The sequence below is a fragment of the Trachymyrmex septentrionalis genome, unplaced genomic scaffold, assembly GCF_001594115.1.
Source record: "Trachymyrmex septentrionalis isolate Tsep2-gDNA-1 unplaced genomic scaffold, Tsep1.0 scaffold80, whole genome shotgun sequence".
Lineage (NCBI taxonomy): Eukaryota > Metazoa > Arthropoda > Insecta > Hymenoptera > Formicidae > Trachymyrmex > Trachymyrmex septentrionalis.
Genome location: NW_017305988.1, coordinates 458,211 through 469,350, shown reverse-complemented (window position 1 = coordinate 469,350; position 11,140 = coordinate 458,211). Strand labels below are relative to the sequence as shown.

Genomic DNA, 11,140 nt, shown 5'->3' with positions numbered 1-11,140 from the left:
CCCCCCCCCCCCCCGGTGAGGTATCCCAATTTTTCAGCTCTTTCCTAAAAAATCACCTTAAAAGGATATTTAATCTAAATAAAAGAAAAATTGATAGCAAAGAAAATTAATACAGAAAGAAATGATTGTGTAAAAAAAAAACAAAAAAGTGCTATATCGTATTTGTAAATATAACAAATCTGCACATATTCTATATAAATAGAGCATATATAAAATATTCAACCACCAAAAAGTACTTTAATTATTTTGGAAATTAATTAGATTAAAAAATTTTAATTTAAAAATATTGAGTCTATATTTTTATTTATAATTAAAATTAATTAAAATTGATATCGCGTAAAGTTTGTGTGTTTAGGTTCATGATTACGTTTACATATATATTCATTATCTGCTTATTTTTCTTTAAATAATGTACAATAATATCATATTTTACTTATCTTATTTTTTTTTATCTTACATGTAATACATACTTTAACAATTATTTAATGTTAATATAACTATAACAAATTTTACTATTACACGCAAATATGTAATTTAAATGTTTTTTTTTAATGATTCAAAGTTTTTCTCTGTGATGAATTCGAATAATTAATTGCGCCACTTAAAAAAATGTATTAAATCAAATATATTAAATCTAAATTTAAAGAATAATACTTTTTTTTTATTATCATAACAGCGAATTTTGTTCTTTACAAGAACGTTCAGATTTAACGTTCAGAACGGTCAAACTTAACGTTCGATAATAGTTTATCAAAATTAATTTAAAACGTAAGAATATTTGACGAGAATATATTTTATGATGTATTAAAAATGTTGTGAAAATATGTTAAAAATACAATATAAAATAAGCGTATTGTTACATGAAAATTATTAAACCATCGCGAATATACACAAAGGTCACCGCGCGCGCTGTATTGCCGTATACTGAGCCGCACTATTAATTATCATTCGTGTTGTATAACACTCGAACAATAAGACAGCAGTACGTATCGCTTCGTGTCATAATATTACTATCATTCGGAACGCAATCGTTCCTTATTAACTAGCATTTAACTGATCCGCGTACTTGATAACCCTTATAATTGCACATAAACATACGTACTCTTCAAGAAATATTAATTCTAATTTATCTAAAGATAAAAAATCACAGCGATAGGAAGCAGAGAGTTACCGATAATTGTTTTTTGTAATACTTAAGATTAAATAATTTTCGTATAATGGTCTAAATTTCATTAGTAGCCAATCTCGATATCAATTATTCAGCAGTAAAAATAATTAATAATAAATTATATAAACTTAAACACGCAAAATTCTACGCGAAATCATCAATCAACTTTGATAATTTATAAGTCGAAGTCTATGATGATCTTTGATATTTGCATTTTAGGATTTTTATCTCTAATTAATCTCCATAATAAGCTATTAAAGTATTATGCTTGTGTGGAAGACTAATCGTATATGTTTTAACCGTATATATATATATATATATTTAAAAAAAAACATTTTGTACTATAACATTTCACAGAAAGTTATGAAAAAAATCACAAATAGAAAGAAAATAATGATCTTTGTATGTTTTAAAGAATGTCACATCAATCATAGGGCGCGATCATTAACGTGGCACAAGAAAAAATCAGGAACATCATCCTTTGTTGACGCGTATCGATCGCTTCAGAATTCATCGTCACTTCTTAACTTGGTCATATATTAATATAATGAATTAGTCTGGCGTGCGACTGCCACCGATGCTTGTGCTTGAATTTCCTTCCACAGATTGGGCACTCGAAGGTGGGATCTTTCCCGCATTCGACCCGCAGATGTTTCTTCAATGAGTCCCGCCACATGTATCGTTTGCCACATTGATAGCAAGACCAGGTTTTCTGGGAAGACGCTGAAAAGAAAGACCGATGATCATTAAATTGTTCCCTCGACTCGTTTTTCTCGACCAAAACATCGAAAGCACGCGATTTAATGCATCTTGGTGTTGGAAGAGCGCTAACTCTTACATTATATCATTATGGTACATAATCGCTGTTTTTACATTCTACTCTCGGATAAATTGTTAGAATTCTTTAGGATTCTTTCTTGTCGATATGTAATATATGTATATATCTAATTCTTTGAACCGATACCATATGTATCGAATATTATATCGCATACAATAGAAAAGATTGCTCGTGTAAAAAAAGAAAATATATTTTATAGAGAAGAATCGTACTATAAACTATCGTACATATAAAAAATATCGAAGGAAATTCGTTTAAAAAATGAAGAAACAAAATTTTATTATATTATATTATTACAAATAACATCAATACAAATCACAAGAATGAATTGCGATTTCAATCATACAGTTGACCATACAAAAATAATTCGTACCTAATAAGAAAAAATTAATAAATAATATAATAATCGCAATAAGTAAATTGCTGGTTAATTAAAAAATATATAAGCTTATATAAGAGAACATAAGGGCCAACTTGCGAAAAATATTGGGGAGGCTCTGAGAATATTGGGAGAGAATATATAACACATCAATATTCTTTGTGGTGCTACTGATAGAAATAAGTCGCTGAAATAACTAAAATCTATCAAATTAATAGAGATTTTAATGATTTCACAGCGATTTATTTCCATCAAGAGCAAAAAAGTGAATAATGATGTGTAGATGACATCCACTTCTTCAGAGGATTGTAGTGTACAAGGTATTTTACAGGTATTTGATTACAGGAAAAAGACTCTCATGTATTCTTTCTCAGGTTTTTCTCTGATACGTGTATGTGCAGGGACACTAGGAATTACAGAGGCATGTTCGGATTCCCACTTGGGTGCTTCCCATATATCATGTCATCCTTGTTGTTTAATAAACCTTAAACAAAGATGACATGATACCCGAGGAGCACCTTGATCGAAATTAGAGCACGCCTCAATAAGCGACTCAGTACACTGCAATAATCATCTCATTCTTGTTTAATATTGGCGAACAACAAGAATGTAATGATACACTGTGTCATACCGTGTTGTCACACTGTGGAAGACACCTAGGACAGCAGACGACGTGCCACTTTTAATTCGTCAATGTTATGTATAGCGTATGTCACGTGGCTGATGCTTTCTCATAGTTTTGATCACAGAAATTATTTGCAATTGTTAAAAAAACCTTTCCTTAAACAGCCTAAAGGTAAAAATTATTGAGGGAACATTGCCCTCCCCTTCCATTAAAATTATTAGGGAGAGAGGAGGAGAGAGGGGGCAAAAAGTAGTCTGCTTTCCTATAGTCGGTGACTATAGGAAGACTATAGAAAGAATAAGAGAATAATGTATTACGTATCGAGATGAAAAAATAATAACACTAAAGTCTTGGTTATTACTTGCAAAAATAAAAAAAAACTATTGAATAAATTTGAATTTCTTAAAGTAATTTATGTATTTTAAGTGTTAATTACATGTCATTTTTGTCCCCATATGCGAGTAAGATTCACAATCAGTAAGCTCACAATCAATATAGTATAAATATAAGATAAGATTACAAAAAGCCAAGAAGTTAAAAATGTACCTTTTTACAAAAATAATAAAATTTATTTTATATTATAATAAACTTCTTATATACATTACGTTATTTCAGTATTATAATATAAAAATTAAAGAAAAATAAGAAATAAAAAAATTTATGCATAATGATAAAATTTATTTACACAGATAATCAATAATAACTAATTTAACGTAATCATGTTTGCAATGCATATTAACAAATATAATTGCAAATATAAAATGCGAGATATTTACATGTACAAATATTTCGTTATTATGCCTATTACTGAAAGTCATCTTACCCGCATTGTGTTTATTTATTTGATAAAAATATTACAATACAAAAAAATTAAAAATATTGTACATATATCGATACGTTCCATTATTCTATACATTTTTAGCTATAATAAAATTACTATACTATACCATTCTTTATAAACTAATATTAAAAAATTACATATGAGTACATCTAAAACATAATTCTTATTATCCATTTTTGTAGACATATTGAAATCAAAAGATGATTTATTATTTCCATATCGGCTCTTATCTGTTATTATTTTAGAAAAATTAGTCATTTTACCCACCGAGGTCTTTAAATTATATCAAAATATATAGGTTCAGCGTAACAGTTTCCGCACGATTTCTCAGACACTTTCAACAGTTAAAAAGATATATAAAATAAATATTCATCTGGTTTATGCAACATGCGATAAAAGTTTTTTTTTAATTTTTTATGAAAAGAAATAACAAAATTTTTGTATTGCATATTGTATAAAACAGATGAATATTCATCTTTCAGTTTTTTTTTAACTGTTAGAAGTATCTGAAAACACATCTATATACAGTGTTCCAAAATTTGTGAATCAAAATGTTACAGTAAATAAGTTTTCAAAAAATTAAGTAAAAGATTCTTTATAAATTTTTTTATTTTAAGTAATAAAGTTTATGAAATAATAAAGGTTTTAATATAACTAATTACGATTTAAATAGATTATGTGCTGCAGTGCGTGTTTACTATACTAATATTACTTCACGCCATTCGTAGACAGATGACTGTCTAAATGTAATCTGTAATTGGCTATTTAAACCCTTATAACTCAACAACTACTGCTTGAAATAAATCTAAATCGTAAATGATATAATCGTAGATATAATTGTATATATGTCATTTTTTATATAATTATGTATAATTATATATGAAACGTTTTTTCCATAAAGAAGTGAGAATTTTACAACATACGCTCAGACATACTGATGGCCCGGAAGTAAGCCAAAACGTTTATGCGTAATTAATTATACTATAGTTTTTAGATAATAAAACGATTTTTATTTTCCCACTAACAACCGCACAAAAAACTCGCATTAGTCCTTATTTGTTTTTGTTTTTTGACATTCTCGAGAGTTTGATTACTTGTTTAAAACATTTTTTTCTTAATTTTTTGAAAACCTTACAGCGGTATTTTGATTCGCGAATTTCGGGACACCCTGCATATATGTGTATATATGTCACCATCGCAGCAAAAAACAGTTACATCACAACAATCATGGTTACGTTATAGTGAATTACGTGCGAATGTTTGCTTTATCACAAATATGATGTCACAGCAACGTCATAGTATTGTGCGACGAATATCTTTGTAACGTGTGTTATTTTGTTATGACAATCTCACAGTGACATCATATTTTCTTCCTGACTATAATTATGACTTTATTTTACAGGAATGTGATCCTTTGCTGTGGGGATATATATATTCAAATAATAATTAATTATGTCACGCCAGGTTTATATCACTTCAGGGTGCAAATATGCATAGCATCTGTTGAAAACATACAACTTTAAAAAGATATGGATCCATGTATTAAATTTGCAAATACATTAAGTTTTCCGAAGTTAAGCTATTGTACATTATCTTTTCCTAATTGTCATTGTCATAGGCAGAGTATCGCTATCTTTTGGAATCCAATAAGTTAGTGTGATACGTAATTAAATGTTGCTTAAGTCGATCGCGTCTGTAGAACTTCTTTGTGCAGAAGTAACAACTAATTTTTGCTTCCTTGTTACCGCATTGCAATTGATGACGACGTAAACTGCTTATCCATGTATATCCGTTGCCACATACGTTACATGAATACATCAGTCGTTGATCGATATTTGAATTGCCCGCGTTTGTCAAGAAAATCATGGAGTCAGTAGAACTTCTCATTTTTAAAAAGTCTGTATCTTTGAACTCGTTGGAAGACATACTCCATGCTCTGCACACCTTCGGTCCTGCACATAAAATTGATATAAGTGACAAAATTGTAAATCGACAGATTATATTCATTTCGTGAAATTGCTGACTACATACATGATATTCTCTGATAAAAGAGAAAAAACGCAGACTTGAATTTAGATAAAGAAAAATTTTGTACAGGCTATATGTTTATTATATGTATAGTAAGTGGATTAAGTTACATTGGAATTAATTTTAATGAATTCGTTCACTGAGGATCATCAACTGAAAAGGATCTCAATCAAAGTTAAAATAAATATCAAAGAGCATGCACAGAAAGTTGAATTAGAGAAAATTCATTGGATGTATATAAAAATGAGGAAGATTATCACCTTATTTATACGCATAACCATGCCTTAGGCTTGTATTGGCTTTAATTTAAATTTGAACTTCGTCTGTAAACAGAATCAATCTCATCACTCATTCATTTATTGCGTATTGAAGTTTAGGATTCCATAAAAAAGATTGAATAAAATATTTTTTATTTAATGAAATATTTTTTATTTGAAACTTTAGGAATTGTGTGCATTAGGAGGTAACAAATCACATACAAGTTCGAAATAAAAAAATACTTTATAGAACGATTCTATAAATTCAAATACTGATCTATATATACATAAGCCTAAATGCTAGAGCTATTAACTGCAAAATTTATTAGTATAGGCATTGCAACATTCGCTTATCTCATTATTAAAAAATAGATTCATTTAAAGCCTCTTTTTAAACATATGAATTTTACAAAGTTTGCCAATATCTTTGGGGTTTCGCTGAAAAATATTGCAGTATTTTTGCACAGTATTTTTACGCAAAAACTTGTCTTCAAATTAAATTAAAATATATACATGCGAATGATTAAAAAACGATATAGTTCTTGTAAAATGTCTCTCGCGTTACAATTTAATACTATGCATGCATTTCGCATGCGACTGCCAGCGATGTTTATGCTTGAACTTCCTGCCGCAGACGGGACACTTGAAGGCCGGCTCTTTGCCACATTCCACCCGTATATGATTCTTTAGGGAGCCGCGCCACAGGTAACGCTTACCACACTGGAAGCAGATCCACGTCTTCCGCAAATAGGCTGAAAAAGAAGAAAAATTGTCGTAGTATATAGTACCAAAAATCAAACTCTGTCTTTTGTGCTATCAAATCACCCTTCCCTCCCTCTCGTCAAACGTTGCGTTTATTTTGAACGATATTAACACGCCCATGTTAAGTAATCGTAATTATTATGATTCGAGTCTTATATGAATGAAAACGTATTAAAACAAGAAAGTATGTTCATGGGTGTTCATTCTTTTAATTGACTGTTCACTTAAAACTCTTGTTGCTGTAATTTAATCCGTCTATCAATCCGCGATTTCAAATCTTATATTAAAATGCTGCAAGGAAAAGAATATCTTGTTATATATATTTTTTTTCACGTGCAAACTAATTTTGCACATTTCTAACTTTCCGTGTAAATGGAAACGGGGGATATACATACAGTTATACATACACTGTCTGAAACAATGCCTATTTTTATTGAATTATTGAAAAAATAGAAAGGGTCAATTATTAGGTTTCATTTATTTCATAATAATACGATATGCATTGGCAATATTTTTTAAGAATTCGCGGTATGAGCGTTATAGGATTTAATAGAAGATAATTTTTACTAGCGAAATAAAACAGAATTTTTATTAATATTAACAATTTTGCTTCATGTGTGCAGACTATGCACATGTCGTAGTACATGTTCACAATGCAATACAAATAACGTTTACAATGCCGATATATAAAGGGCACTCTTGAATCAATAATTGCTGTTGCAATTAAATTGTCATGGTCGTAAAGCATGTACATTCGACGTAAGATGTGATTGCAGTCTGTGTTTGTATTTGAACCTCCTGCCGCAAAGAACGCAGCTGAATTTGGGCTCTTTGCCACATAACCGTAGATGGGTATACATTGAAGATTTGTGAGCGTAGATCTTGCCGCAAAGCCTGCATGGGAACGTTACGGTCATGGCTCGATCACCTGAAAGATAGATTATAAATGGTGCGTGTGTGCATTCTAAAGTGTTCTATGATTAATCTTCGCGTCGATTTCTCTCATACATTCCGCGATGAAAAAATTATACATAAATTCGACAGTTAGAATTTGCGATCTAAAAATCTTTCTAACATCATTTAATTATTTGACTAATCTAGAATTCACGCAAATTTTATCGTAATTAATAGAAAAGTTAGTACATCTTATAATCTCATTGCTAACAAGTTTTGCAGTTAATATAAAAATCTTACAATAAAAAAATACATATTTTTTTTATATACAAGACAAACACAAATATAACACATGAAATTTATTTATGTAAAAATATTTTTATTTTCATTATTATTATTATAATAAAAAACGTATATTATCATAATTGTCATAGTAATTCCACAATAATCCATTATTGTGGAATTATTTAAAATAATAATTTTAATGTAGTAAATATTTCTATTCTCTATATTTTTTGTATACTTTACAATGACATTTCATTCTACTAATATATCATAAGAAAACGCATTTTAAAATATTATGACAGAACAAAAAATAAGCAACAATAAAAAAATAATATATCATTACAATACTTTATATACTTTATTAAAAATTTCTTTTTGTAATTAATCTTTTACTTTGTAGAATTTCTGTCATAAATTTTGGAAAAGATTTGAAAATTCACAGAAATGAAAATCCTTATATTTCTTGAAAATTTAATATAAATAATATTGTTTAATAATAACGAATTTTGAACATCGTATGTCTCGTCTTACATACACAAATTTGATTGGGATAATCATATTGTTACGTACGATTAACCCTTTGAGTATTGTGACTATATAATATATGTATACACACTTAGAATACTTTCTCATTTCAATTTCCTAATTTATCTGAAAAATAATTAATGTTTATAAAGAAAAAATATTAAGAATTTGAAGAAAACGCAAATATCTTAATAAAATTCCTGCACCCAGCTACATATTGATAAGCCATGCGAAATTTTAAGCTTGGTTGAGAAACAAACTCGGCAGTGTACAGCATCATGCCGTTCTGTACTCAAAGAGTTAAAGACATTACTTAAAAACTTTACTTAAAAACTGTTACTGTCAATAAACTAAAAAAACTTGCAGAATTATTTTGTTTAAAATGGATTTATAAAAATATTATAAAATAAAGGAATTAAGAAATTCTTCTCCTGCTCTTTCTGTTCCTTTCTTGATTTTGGTGTTTTAATTCATTATTACTATAAAAAGGGACAAATAAATGAATACGGACTTGATTTCATTTCTTTATTAGGAAATTTTTATCATTATGTATCCAGGAACGATCTCCATAAAATTTTTACAAATTTCAAATAATAAATTTATAAAAAATTATGAAAGAAATGGAAAAGTGTGAATTCCTAGAAAGAATGAAGAATGAAATCTAGTAATTTCAATTAATAGAGTTCGACCAAGACAATTTTTTTTAATTCAGTCAAAATCGAAACTTTTATGAAAATCCTAGAAATCCATATGTGCACACACACATATATATCGAAATTTGCAGAAAAAAATTGTCAAATTTAGTCGATCAAGATCAATATAAACTGTTGTAATATTCCAAGTTATATCACTTTTGATAAATCATTGATGGATTTATTATAATTTTGTAAAATACATAATCGTCATAATTAGAAAAAGGTGATATTTTTAAGCGTTGTGAAACGAAAATGATAAAAATGACATTTGATTTTATTTCGAAGAATACATCTTTTTATTGATATTTTAAAGTAAAGGAACGGATATTATCTCAATGATAATAAAATTTCAAAAGATAAGATAGCTCTTTTGGGAGAATCCCGTTTGCCAAATTGTTTGCTCATATCATTTTTGCCAACAATTCACTTGTGCACTAAAGTTATGTCTACTAAAGTATTGCCTACAGCTCACAATTGTTTATATGTACTTTTGTGCACAAGTACAAATTTCAGAAACAAAGTTACATTTGCCTGCATGTATTATTGCCTGTTGCTCGATTGCCTACATATATTATTGTCCACAGTTTGATTACCTACATACATTATTGCCTACGTTCGATTAATTGTCTACATGTATTTTTCTCTGTTTTAAAAACACAAATTTTGTTTTAAAAAACAAATTCCCTGCTTTAAAAATATCTTCTTACTTAACTTAATCTTAATTTTATATTTGTGCGTAAAAGTTTGTAGGCAATCGATCTGTAGGTCATAATACATGTAGGCAAATGTGATTTTGTTTTTAAAATTTTTACTCAAAAACTGTCGGCAAAAGTAACGTAGGCAAATGATGCTGATGGTAGACAATCAATTTGTAGATAAAAGAAGCTATCTCATTTTTTTAGCATTTATACCTAAGCAAAAGATCTATCAGTTTTGTCTGCGCGCGCGTGCATCGTCGGAACTTTCAACTTCAATCGAAATCAAAATTTAATCAAAACTTCGACTTTTAGCTGAATTGACCATAATTGAAACTAAAATTAAAGTAGTGCGATTTTAAGACAGAATCTTAAGAAAATTTTGAATACACAACAACTGAAACTTTGAATACACGTTTTAAGATAAAAAACGATCGTTCCCGAATTAAATTTCATCTTTTAACAAATATCTATATATTCTTATATAAAAAAAGACTAACTACATGCACGTTATCTGTTTTTTTTTCTAAAAAATATAACAAAAGAAATCAATTAGTTTTACTTTATTATTACTGATTATATTTGTGAATTGAGTTATGGTGTTTCATGAGGTGGTGCTTATGTTTAAACTTTCTGCCGCAGATATTGCAGGCAAAGCGTGGCTCGATACCGCACTCCATTCGTTTATGCAGACTCAAAGATTCTCTCCATTTGTATATCTTGCCACACCTGTTGCACGGATACGCTAAGCCCGACGAGTACCTTTGTGAGTCTGAAACATATATGCAACAATTGGCTTTCATTCATGTCGGACTAATGAATGATTTTAACGTTGATAGTGTGCATGCTAAAAAATCTTATTAAAAAAATCAGCATTGACAAGATTTTAATCTTTCAATCATTCACGAGATATCAAGTTTGATTTTATACCGATATACCATATTGTACATGCTTTTTTTATTCTTATAAAATATTCTTATAGAATACTAAAATCTTGGTTGTACTAGATATGTACCGATATAATTGAAATTTTCATAATATCGATATTATTCATCATGGGCATGAATTGGTCAGAAATAACATTTATATACCAAAATTTTTCTTTGATTTTACATAAATAAGAAAAATATAAAAACTTATATATATAT

General features: G+C 28.6%; 1 pseudogene; it reads right to left on the bottom strand.

Annotated features, from left to right (window-relative positions):
- LOC108754608 overlaps positions 1-7,798 on the bottom strand; it is a 12,042-nt pseudogene extending 4,244 nt beyond the window's left edge.
- Positions 7,799-11,140: the final 3,342 nt, after the last annotated feature.